The following is a 13679-nucleotide window of genomic DNA, read 5'->3' on the forward strand; positions in this document are numbered from 1 at the left end:
TTCACACTTTGAAAGGATTTTTGTCTTTTAGGTCTCCCTTAGTATTTGTGTTAAACGCTTGCTTCATTCTCCATAAATGGGATACTAAGATTAGTCACTTCATTCACTAATAGTTGTTTAACATCAACCTAATATGTGAGAAAATCTCAAACGCAATATGATGATATTTAAATATCAATAATAGATAATCTCTCAGATACTAATAAGTTAATACTAAAATTTTGTGTTTGAATTTCCCATGTAAAATAGATGCCACAAAACAAGCACTTGCAATTTGGCAAATCATCTCTAATGACACTAGAGGGTTGAATTCTAATCATTATAAGCTTTTGCATTTTGATTGAACTCTTTTTTGTAAAAAAACTTTCAATCAAAGTGTAAGCACTATTTGGCCATTTCTTGAAAGAGTGATGTGTCCCTAAATGATGCATTTGAATATTGATAGATAATGTGAAATTCAGCCATCATTCACATGCAAAACACTTTGTGAGTAATGTAAAATGCAACCTAGCCTACGTATGTGTAGGTTTGTTCACATGTGAGAAAGATTACATGAGAGAGAGAGAGAGAGAGAGAGAGAGAGAGAGAGAGAGAGAGAGAGAGAGAGAGAGAGAGAGAGAGAGAGAGAGAGAGAGAGAGATGTGTGTGTGTGCACATGCACGACATGTGCATGCATGAGTACACATTTATGAGTAAGAAAGCATGAGTGGACATTTATGAGTAAGACTCCATGAGTGGACATTTATGAGTAAGAGTTAAGCTACGTTGATCATTGTCTAGGTTGTGTGTGTGTGCACGCATGCATGTGTGTGTGCGTGTGAAATGTATGTATGTATTTGTTGTGCATATTATGCTTGTATGTGTGTATGTGCATGTGTGCATGCATGCATATGTATGTATGTGTGCCTACCACGTTTGTGTATGCATACACAACCATGCACTATGTATGCTAATCGGACAAATGTGGTGGTGGTAAAATCAACAAATTTTAGATTGTGATGGCATGAACTCACCAAGATTTAGGATTAAGACATATTAGTTGAACATATCTTAGAAAATCTAGAAGTACATACTATAGACAATTAGCAGTCAATCACTTGTTGTTGTGAGAAGTAGAAAGAAGTTCCTTGTTTAATTGTGTTATCACATGAGGTATGAAAGTAGCACTTGAAAAAGAAGTAGAAAGAAGTTCCTTGTTTAATTGTGTTATCACATGAGGTATGAAAGTAGCACTTGAAAACACCATTTAATTTCTAACTAGTGTGCAATGTAAGAATTTGAACAAATTCCATGATAAAGGTAATTGGTATAAGCATAGAGCCTTCTGTACATTGTTTCCAATAAAGGCTACACATAGATTGGAGATTGAAGTTTAGAAAACGAGGATATTGTTAGATGTGGTATAGGAATGGTAGGTTGGTGTAAGCTGGCTAGTCAAAATATCATTTGGGGCCCCCTCTATCTAAGAACTCAAAAAAAGCCTTTGTTGGTTCCCCTCTTTCTTATGTGCCATCATGAACTAGCATCGACCATATATAGGTTCTCTTGCACAAGCCACATAACAACGGATGTTAATCAACGAGAAGGCAAGAATCCATTCATTTGTGCAGTCCACTTGCACATAAGATAACTACGAAAGCGTCATTCTCACAAGATTGTGCCTGGCATGATGAAGGAAGATGGAATAATGAGGGTACAACTTCTACAATATATACGAAGTAATGGGGTGATTAGTATACCTAAGTACGGAGCTGCCTTATTAAAGTAGGGTCCATTAATATATGCTTTTCTTCTTCATTTCAGCGTTCTCTTTCCGCACTATCTTGTTTTCCTCTTTCCGCTTCTTCTCATTCTCTTGCAGCTTGCTTCACTATTTGCTTCTCTTTTCCTTTCCTTGTAGTCTCCTCCTTCTTTCAACAATGGTGCTGCGTGCCAGGAGCCTGCCTTATGCCCTTCATGGTCAGATCCGATGCTCCTGCAAATCAAAGAATCATTATTACAAGGGTTCTCTTTACACTCGCTTCAGTCAGAAACGCAGAGCGCAGCCGCATGATTTAGCTGCTGCATCCAACTTCGAGCTGCAATGTGGATGCCCGCAGTACTGCCTCCATCACAACAAGCCTCTTCATGACGACCAAGCCTTCCGCCTCAGTACTCTCGAGGAAGACTCCTCCCACCCATATCCTTTCTGCTCCGCCTCAGCTGCCTATGCAGACAATATAGCTTGCTTTCAGTGCCACACCGTCTGTGCAGGCTCTCTCGAGATCATGGCTTTGCGAGGTGACGGTGCCAAAAACTGCTTGTTACATGGCAGTATGACGCCTCCTTTTTCAGGTTTATGAAGGCTAGCACCTCTCCGTGATCTGTCACGGGGACGTGATTATTGTCTCATTACCTTCTTGCCAACCACGAGGATATTGTATCGAGCTGTCGTCTAACTTGTTGTAGCGCTAATATATATTTGTCCACACTAGTGTACCTATGCCAAGATATAACATTTCCAAAAGAGCCAAAAACAATTAGGGGCTACCTTCATGGTGATGTAATTATCTTTCTTGTTAATAGAGCTATGCATTAGGAAAAAACATATCTGAAGCACATATTTAACCACCTATATTACATTGGTCACTTGATCATGACCTAGGATTTCTAATGGAGATATCTAATGTGTGATCCATACATTGGTTTGCTTGAGAGCTATTGTGGAGTGAGCTACTATAAGAAATCTCCATATTTACTTTGTATCAATAATATGCATAATATACAAAAATCCAAAAATGTTCATACTTAGATTTATACAAAGTATATTCATATCGTTTGTGTGACTATATACCAAACACTACTATAAATAAAAGCTAGATTGTAACCCCTCAAATTTTAAATCTAATGTAACAACCATTGTGCTCGAACTTTCTCTTACTTTCCACATTAATATGAATCCAGAACAATTGACTACTATTTCATTGGAGCGAGCAAATCGATACTAATGTTTAGAATGAATAAGTCTAGGAAGAAAGACAAATGTTAAGTAGGAGCTTAGTAGGTAGAAAAAATGATTGAATTATCAAGGCAATAATGTTAGATATTATCAATACCTTGTCCTCAAAAGGTGCCACCATTGATCCATGGTGCTCAAAGTTGTAATGCTTTATTATGAGGAAAAGCCATGTATATGCCCAAGGGTATTGACTTCTATGTCAAATGAGGTTTATGTGATCTAATGGCAAGAAGTTGACCTTTGTGGGTCTAGCCTTTAGGCTAGATAAAGTGGCTAAGCTAGTAGCAACTCAAGGCACACTACATTGAGTTATGGGATATGGCAGTTATCGAGGAACTTTATTTTGGGTCCAAGGGCCAATGAAATTGCCTAGGCTAGAGGGGCCCTAGTTAACTACCAAAGGTTAATAGGTATGTCAGTTAGGCTGACTTAACCACCTTTGTAGGCTATAAAAGGAAAACCCCCTTAGAATCATGATCATCTATATTTTTCCTTGTTAGATTTCTTTTAGATAGCCTTAAGTCCTTCAGCTAGCTTCTGTGTAACTCGTCGTCTAAGCTTCACAGTGGAATCACATAGTGGATAGAGTTATCTTTATATCAATCTGTTGCAATTAAAGAAATTTCAAATGTTTCCTAATTTATCGTGCACTCTCTATTCCTTTCTCAAATTCTATATGTAATTTTTACATGGTATTAGGGCCTATCATGCTCTAAGGATTGAAGAGTAAGAGACAAAAGCTTCAATTGCAAAAAGGAGCAATGTCTATATTCCAAAGTGCTTTTGTAGTATCAAGAATTGGTGGCAAGTGCTATATCTAGAAGTAATTCTAGAGCTTCAAGAAGTGGTGATGCTATATCAATAATTCAAACAACAAGGATTCCTCCACCACTCTTTATAGAATGAGATGGTACAAACTATAACACTCTTTAGAAGTTTAAACTTACAACTATCCTATGAGCTTTTGTAGATAGTATTAGGAATAGACCAAGATTGATAATCCACCCTCGATCCATTAAATGAATGTAAGATTCCCTCGAAATGCTAATCTTCCATAGCTTGGAAATGAAGGAACAACAATGCTATATGTATCTTAGTTACAAGCACTTATGATAGTATTTTGACTTTGACTTACCACGTAACCCAAGCATTAGAGACTTGACACTTGTACAAGAGTAAATAGAAATGTGAAACTAGACAATAATCCAAAACCTAGAGAATAAACTAGCATAAGAGAAGTTTGCTAAAGGAGATGTAGTAGAGTAATATAGTATGCATGAGAGTGAGCCCGACCCTCACAAAATAATAGAATTCTAATACTAATATATCCATGAAGTAATACAAAAATAATAATACTTTAAAAAATAATGCATATGTCTATAGAGTAATACAAGTGCCCAAAACCTACATTGAAGATCCAAACATAATAATCAATCGATAAATAAATTTGATACCTTGACTTTGGATCTTATTTGACGTTATTTGACTTTTCTTGCCATATTTTCTACTAATATTACCCCTTCTCCAAGATGAGGGCTAGTTCCATAGCACTCATGACAAAGGTAAACATGAAATAATGGGATAGTCAATGAAGCAGTAGTCTTTATGGAGTACTAATGCATGCTACCAATGAAGGTGTTGACGAAGAGTGTCTAATGTTGTTATTAGTGACAAGATTTGGAGAAATTGGTGTTGCTATTGGAAGTACACTTGATTATTGTTTCTTCTAATGGTTAGCACTTAAATGGTCATGGAAAATGAATTGGATTTTGTAGAGAAAATGAGATTTGATGTTAAAGAAGAACTAATGGCTCATGATTCTCCATTAACTTTTACACATACAAAGGAAAATCTCACATGCATTCACTTCCTAGGGGAATGTGCCAAGCTTTTTTTCTCATGTGTAGGACATATGCTCTTATTGGTTTGGGAAACATGTCAAGAACTCCAAGCAAGCCTGAAGTCTTGCCCCACACTTGAGAACCCAAAAATGTGTCACACTTGTTTGAGGACCCAAAACCGTGTGTAAGTTATGGTGCAAACACACTATGAATACATGTGCTTGCATAGTACGCTAATACTTAGTTAGCAGACTAGTCCGTGGGTTCTTCTATTGATGATAGTTGAGGAAGTAAGGTATGTTGAATTGATGAGGATTGGAAGAATTATCTTTGCTAAGGGAATTTAATGAAGTTAAAAAAGATTGTGGAAATGGAGTCTAATACAATTAGCTCTTGAAGCTCATGGTTCTCCATTGGATCATCCCCATCTGATAGTTGATGTAATTGTTATCTTTTTGTTGAAGTATCTTTTCCATCTTTCTTAAGGTTGATTTGTTGGCACTATGGTTAATGAACTGGAAAGGAAATTGTGCAAGTTACTCAATGAGACTAGAGATAGGACAAGGCTAGTTGAGACTTCCTAGGTCTATCTTGACCTTGATGTGCCATGAGCAAATATGAGGGAAAATGGAAAGATGGCTAGGGGATTAGAGAGAGAGAGATAGCTAACCAAGGTCACTAGACACACCTAACTTGGCCCTTAGGTGTGGTGTAGTGCTTGTGAGTGTTTATTTCTTTTCCTTCCTTTCTTCTTCTTTTCTTTCTTTGAATAATAACAACATCATACAACTTGGCTTTCAGCCTTACAAATTTTAGAATTGAAGTAACAAAGATGTAAAGATTGTTTGTAGATAGTAACCTAGCTCCTCATAGAATGAAGGGTGCACTAGAGTGTATACAATGAAGATTAAGTACTGAGCCTAGACGTTAGAAGTATAGTGTCTTATTATTGTGGAATTTGTTGTTGAAGAAGAACCAAACTATTAATAAAGACTTGTGTTGTTGATGAAGAAATTTACAACTTCTCTTAAGAAAGTAGACAACCATTGGATGTTAAAGTCATTGTATGTCTTCATTGAAGAAATTGTGACTCATTATTGATGTTTTTCTCATGTCTTTGGCTCTTGTTTGAGGCTTCCAAGGTGATCTTATTGCCTTGATGTGTCTAATATTAAACTCTTGAGTTTGGCATTGCTTTTCTTTGTCGCCTATTACTTTGAAAGTATATAATGTAGATAAGTTAGTTCAAATAATAAAAGAGATTAATTATTATTGTGTTTATTTTTCCCATCGTAACTATCATGTTGTGTTGAGCTCATACATTTGATCTTGTCCTTACACAAGATGTAGCATTGTTTCAAAATTTGAGGGGTTTTAATTCTATTGGTACAAAAGTTTGAGCAAAAGAATAATATATGTACAAGTTAACTAGGGTTAGTCATATACAAGAGTTGGTGTTTTATAGTTTTAGGAATCAACTCATAGTATAAATTTGAGTTGTACTCTAATTTAGCAAGAGCATCCAAGTTGATTGGTTTATTGATTAGTCCACAAAAGTAACTAGTGAGATTACAAAGTAAAGAAGGTCCTACAAAGTGACTAACTACATAAAATTTCTCTTTAATTAGAATCTTCTCTTAACACTAGTCTTTGTAGCAGAAAAGCCACTTTTGTGGCAATTTGCACCCTCTATACAAAATTTCCATTTGTCATCAAGAAAAAATAGTTTTAGAGAAATGTGATCAAGACAAGGTAGTAGTTGAAAAAAATAGGATGGGTCAAAATAAGCTAGAAAGTGTATATTTATGTATCGATCTTTGAGAACAATTTTGTAGAAAGTCAAAAAATTTTAGTGCTTCTAACCGAAACCATCTATAAAAAAAATCAAACTAAAAAATTCATAAAAATACTTTGATATGTATAGTATGCATTCCCATAAGAGAATTGTAATTAGATAAAAATTGTCAACTTTTTTAAGAGCTTCCAATAGCATTGTTTAGTGTTATTTTGACCCATTTTCATGCACATTTGAAAATCAATTTTTTTTTGTAGAAAATGAGTTTCTATTATTTCAAATATGATGAAATATACCTTGATTTACTAAAGTGTCTTGTAGCTACTTTTGTGGCAAATTATGAGACTAGTGTTAAAAAATAGAGTTAAAGCAAGACCCTATTGCAAACTCTAGTTGCATGCAATTAGCTAAGGAAGATGATGTATACCTTGGTGCAACTTGTCTAGATGAAGGTGATGATGATGATATAGGCTACTTGATGCATGCCAACTAATCTTGCAGATGACCATAAGAAGCCCAAGTTGATGAACTTGACAACTCAATAATGGAGTCCAAAAGCAACAAGTAATCAAAAGACAAAATGCACAAGGCAAAATTATGTTTTCCTTTTTCTCAAGCCTCCCTTTCTTAATATCTTCTCTCCACAACACTATTGATACACCCATTTCACTAGGCCTTCTCTACCAATAGCCCTTCCCTTTTATCTTCTTTTTCAACCTCAAACTCAAACCTTTTACCAACAATGATCTGACATCCAAATGAGGAGAAGAAAAGAAAAGGGTGATGGGCACATGAGTGCTTCAATAAAACTTCCAAATAACAAGGAATACAAACCTCCTTTTTAGAAAAAAGAGTTGATAAAATAATTGGGTTAGTAAAATTAGCTAGTTAATTTTTTTTAATTGTGGAATTCAAGGTTAGTTATTTGGGGAAAGGCAGTGTATTGAGACCATTATGTAGCCATCAACACCTCCCTCCCCCCCCCCCCCCCCCCCCCCCCCCCTCCCTCCAATTTCTATCTATGACCAGTTAGCAAGCCTTCAAGGTGCCCCTACCCTCCCTCCCCCCCAAAAAATTATACTTCACTTCACCAACTTGCCATGAAGATACCCTAGCTATAAATTAGCTACCCTACTCACCACATCTCCATTTCCTTTACTTGCTTGCCTCTTTACTCTCAACCTCATCTTTCACCATCTCACCCCCCAAATGTCACCATCAGTTCTCACACAAACCTTTCCCTTGCCATTTATGTCATCATTCCCCCTTGAATAGGCTCAATGATGTGATATGCTCTCCTTATTCCCCCCCTTGGTACACATGGCTACAAAGCCAACTCTCCCTCCTCCCCTCCATGGTTGTCATACAGCCAAAGCTCCCCTTCCCTAAGTGACCACCAATGTAAGAACCTGGAAAGACATGTTGGTGAGAAAATTATTACTAATACCTTGTCACACTGACATAGATAACTAGCTCAAGGGAAAATCTCTTACACACCAAAGGAGCTATTGGACCTAAGGGAAGAGGTCGAGGATTCAACACTGACAACAAAAGTTGGATGGCATGTCATTATTGTGGTAAGACCGGCCATATTGCCAGTGAATGTCTCTACAAGAAAAGAGCACAGTAGATGCAGAATGACCACCATCAAAGTCAATTTATGAATGAAGAAGAAGAAGAAGAAGAAGAAGAAGAAGAAGAAGAAGAAGAAGATGCTTTCACTACCATCAACAACTCTGACAGATTGTTCTAAGGAATTTATTCCCATAGTGGATTTACTTTGTAAAAACCCTTGCCAAAGATGTAAAGTCTTAAGCTTTAACTTGATTAAGATGCCTATGAGCTAGTCTCCTGGGCCATGTTAACATGTAGGGGGAGCAAATGCCAGCAAGTGCAGGGATTCATCATTTGAGGGGGGGTGTTGAGAAATAACAAATGATGTATGCTCCAGGAAGAGATGTCATGAATCCCATATGCACAATGAGGAGAGTGGAGAAGTTGAAAAGCTATAAAGACATGTACTTGGTTCACTTTTCAATGCAATGCTATTTGTACTTTGTACTTTATATTGTGTCCTTGTCATGTTTAGCTCAAGATTGTGTTTATGAGTCCAAGCCTACATCTTGGAACCTAATTCACTTGAGCAATAGTTTGTCTCTTGTCTATGTCACTATGAGTCTTATTACCGACTTCCATCCTCCATAGTCAATGCTATGCTCTAGACCCATGTTTTCTCACATCCTTATCATATGAATCACAATGAACTCATAGAATTGAAGAAATAGTTACATGAATTGAAAGAGCAAGGTTTCATCCAATCGAGCAAATCCCCCTTCGGTGCCCTAATGTTGTATGTCAAGAAGAAGGATGGGGGACTTCGACTATGTGTAGAATATAGGGCCTTTAATAATATCACTATAAAGAACAAGTATCACATGCCCCTAGTTGAGGACTTCTTAGATAGGCTACATGGAGCCAAATACTTCAGCCATATAGACCTTAGGTCAGGATACCATCAGATTTGCATAGCAGAAGAAGATATTCCCAAAACTTCCTTTTGTACCCGATATGGCAACTTTGAATGGGTAGTCTTAAGTTTTAGATTGATTAAGTAATGGGTTGGGCACCTTTTTTGGCCTAATGGATGGAGTCTTTTTGCTTGAAATAGATGTCTCCATCATTATCTACATCGATGATCTCCTAATGTATAGTAAAACTCTAAAGGAACACAAAAGACATTTAGACCTAGTTTTGGAGAAGCTGAGACAACACAAACTATATGCGAAGCCTGAAAAATGCGAGTTTGCACAGTGAAGGAATTAGAGCTCCTAGTGTTCATTGTAGGATAGGCTGGCATTAAAGTGGACCCCGCCGTAAAGAATTGGCCTGTGTTGAAGACGGTAAGGGAAGTGTGAGAGTTCCTAGGCTTCACAATGTTTTGTAGAAGATTCATCAAGGATTGTAGCTTGGCCAAAATAACTACTTTTTGAGTACATCAAGTGTTTTGCTTTGTTCCTTATGCCCACCTAATTTTCCATCATGCACTTCATGTAAAATAACCTTCTTCAATTCCATGCTATTGGGAATGTACAATCTCGTTCCTACAAACAGAATTCCCTCCTCTAGAGTATACATGCCATGTGGTGTCTTGTCAGCTTTCACCTCTTCTATAATCTTGTGCATGCTGTGGTCCTATTCCAAAGCCTCCTTCACTAACTCAAGGAAGTTACTACTAACCACTCTAATGGCTTTCAAATAAGCTTTGCAACTTAGAGCATCTACAATCTTGTTGGTGGATCCTGGCTTATGTTTGATCTCCAACTCAAATTTTGCTAGAGAGTAGTGTTATGACTAGAACAAATGTAGATGACACTTATGCCAATGCTAATGTATAAACTTTATTTGTTAAGTATTTTATAGATTGTTAGCATGCCATCCATCGCTATGGGTTGTTGATAGCACTATGTTGACACTATATAGTATAAACTTTATTTGTCAAGCATTTTATAGATTGGTAACATGCCATCTATTGCTAAAGATGGGTTGTTGATAGCACTATGCCAACACTTTATAAACTGATAGCATGCAATCCATCGCTACACATGGGTTGTTGATAGCACTATGCGGACTATTGCATAGGCAAGCCTTAATGCGGAAGGAGATTGACGAGGATATGTGAAGCCACATGATGCTCTTTGATGATGCACTAGAGGTGCCATCAAGACATTGATTACCTTGACACTACCTGACCATCCAAGAGAGGGCACCTCAAGGGACTACCCCACAACTATGAGGTAGGTCTTTTTTCTAAATGTTACATTGAAAATGGGCTTTATAGTATGTTGCACTCACATTTCTTGATTCTTATATGTAGTAGGACTTTATTTTCATTATCTCTGGCCATTAGGGTTTGGGTTATGTCACTTAGGCAAAGGGACCAAGGTATAGATAAACCAAACCATATTGAACTTTGCAAGCTAAATTGAAACTCAGAATTATAGGCACTCTTAGCATTGATTCTTCTCTTGTTTATGTGCATCATTGAGCACCCAATTTGCAAGCACAGGAGTGAGACTTCCAAGTCTTCAATTTCACAAGTTGTTATAGAGGCCGTCCCAAGTGTAGTAGCTTCTACCTCTTCCCAGGAATAGGAGCCTTTGCCCCATGATTTTTTTAAAAAAGATCTTGAGTATATTGTGCATGTGCTTTGGAATTGTCTCTTATATTTCTTTATATGTTTGGATTCCTTTGTTCTACATGTTATACCACCTGCTTGGGGACATATTGTGTCACATGTGATATTGATGAGGATTGCAACATCATCTCACTCAGAGGAGGCTTAATCATTTTTTGAGAAATGCATGACATTATCGACCTTTCTTTGCCAGTGTTCATTTTACATGTGCATAAATATAAATCCAAGTTTATTTATATAATGTGTATCTGATACTTATGCTAACTTTGTTTATATCATTGTAATGAAATATAGAGATCAAGATAGCATGTCAAAGAATTTTCTTCGCACAATTGGAGTAGGAGTTTGGGATGAGCTAGAGCCAAAAGCAAGTGTTGAGTGACATTACTCTCTTATTGCAGCACCAACGAGACTGCATAATATGTTTACATTCATTGATTTAGCTTTCATATCTCATCATGAGCCATGCATACAAATTTCATTCTAGACAAGTTGATGTAACTAACACGTTCAAGACAAGTGATACAGTTATGATGTGATCTTGTTCTTTATGAATACTTCTATTCTTGATTAAATTCAGCCCTACCCTTCATTTTGAATACCCCTCTTTGTTAGCTTTTATGTTTCATCCCTATCTTGCATCCCAGCATTTGGCCCATCCTTGTGTGTAGGTTTCTCACTCCACTATGTATGTTTCATTCATTAGCCATCTACCATATATTGTCTACCCCTTGTCCTCTAGCCCTTGTGGTGTAGCCATTGTCAACTACAACAGACCTCCAACAACTAGTGCCTTGTGATCAGCTATCGCCTTGCTACTTAGACATCTCCTATAGTTGGGTTTGTAGTTTTGTTCCTATCACCAACTATTTCTCCTCTACTACCACTTGCCCAACCTTAGGTGATTAGTTTCCAGCCTTTCTTTAGTAATACACTACTACATTTATCAGTTTTTAGCCTCCAAGCTGCTACATTTTGGTGACCAGCTTGCTACCCTTCAACTACTCAATACTCTCTCAATTCTAATTGGTGATTACAATGATTGGGATTTGTCTTTATGGACATCGCACTCCAATACTATTCAACTCTACCCTTGAGCATTGTATACACTCTTTACATTCATTTACAACATTAATTCATCCAAGTCATCGTTCTCTTCTCTCTTTTTGTGTTTGTGCTTTTGGTTTTGAATTTTGAGTTTTAGGGCTTGTGTATATTGCATCCCTATCTAAGTTAATTGTGTTTGAGTCATGTTTATGCATTCTATATTTTCTTTAGTGAAAACCTAGCATATCTTCACAAGCCCACTATGATTCAATCCAACCCTATTTTGTGCTTATTTCTTTCCCTATATTTCAACCCTTCATATATTAGTTTTTGTTTTCCTATAGACTTTTCTTCTTTACCTTGATATCCACCATAGATCAACATTGTCATAATAATTCAAATTATCTTGTCATGATGACTTGAATCAACCCTGTCTATCCAAATCTTGCATTGTTATCCTTCCCCTTTGCATTTGATTTTATTCAAAAAGCACACAATGTTCTACTCCCTTTGCTACATCTGCTAATGTCGATGCTATGTTGAATCCCCATTTGCATTTTATAGGATTATGAATTATGATAACTTAAATTACAAAGAAATATAATGTGGTATTTTGTTCTACTTGGTCATTAGATATTTCCTGTTCAATTTTTAAGCAAAAAAGATGCAATGATCAAGGAGAACACGATATTGCCAACATTTTCTAAGGAGTCATGGAGCTCTTTTTGCTCAAAAATGTGTTTGCAAACCATATTGCCTTAACAAAAAGTATTCTCTAAGTATAGTAGTTTTATAGTATAATGTTTGTTTTTAAAATGTAAGAAGAGGGGGCCATAGGCAAGGCTCAAGTAGGCCATACATCTCATCTAGTACATATGGGCAAGAGAGGGTTCATTACCACATTTGTGAGTATTTGTGCATGTTTTTATATGTTCGATTTCATATGTATGTGATTTTGTTAAATCAATCTTTTGTTTTGTAAACAAGGAAAGAACTATGGTTGTCCACCCACTCACGTAAAGATAGAGGTATGACATATCGTGACTATTGAGCTTTGCAAATAAGATTTCCTCGAAGTCAACCCTTTGTAAGTGCCTACATATATTTATAAACAAATATAAATTACAACTAACACTTTATTTTGCTAACATATATATCCCACAATGTATAGGAGAATCATTGGGACATGCGATATGGAGACATTGCTCGAGAGGAGGCTAAGGATAGGCATCGAACCGACGAGCAAGCCGATATACAAGAGGGAGACCGGATCTAGGGAGAGGAGGACCATTCTTCTTATCACTCTAAGTCTGATATATGGAAGCATAATGATGACGATGACGACGACAATGGCAATGCGGCTTGTACATATTAATATCACCTACAAGCATTGTTCCAACTAAAGCACAATATGGAATAATTTGAATACAAGACACCTCTCATCAAGCCTTAACAAATAGATATAGACTAAAATTTAGCCCATATACAAGAATTTTGCCTTAGAATAGATAAATCAACCCCATATCTTTCATCCACACAACGTTTTGGCACTCCGTAGAACCACCATTTCAGGGCATGACACACTCGACCAAGTGTAAACAAATAAGAAAGGTTTAATAATTCAAATAATAGTCAACATTTTAGCACTCTGAGAAAGCCTAATTATTGATTTCAAACTTCTTCATAGTACATTGCCACAAGAGCATAAACTTGTCAAACATGATCATCTTAGGCCACATAAGCATCACTACAAAATAGGGGTACATAATTGCCAACATAGACAAATTCATCGACATCTCAATG

This window comes from Lygodium microphyllum, chromosome 25 (genome assembly GCF_053477565.2).
Source record: "Lygodium microphyllum isolate KBCC chromosome 25, Lygodium_microphyllum_v1.1.10, whole genome shotgun sequence".
Taxonomy (NCBI): Eukaryota; Viridiplantae; Streptophyta; class Polypodiopsida; order Schizaeales; family Lygodiaceae; genus Lygodium; species Lygodium microphyllum.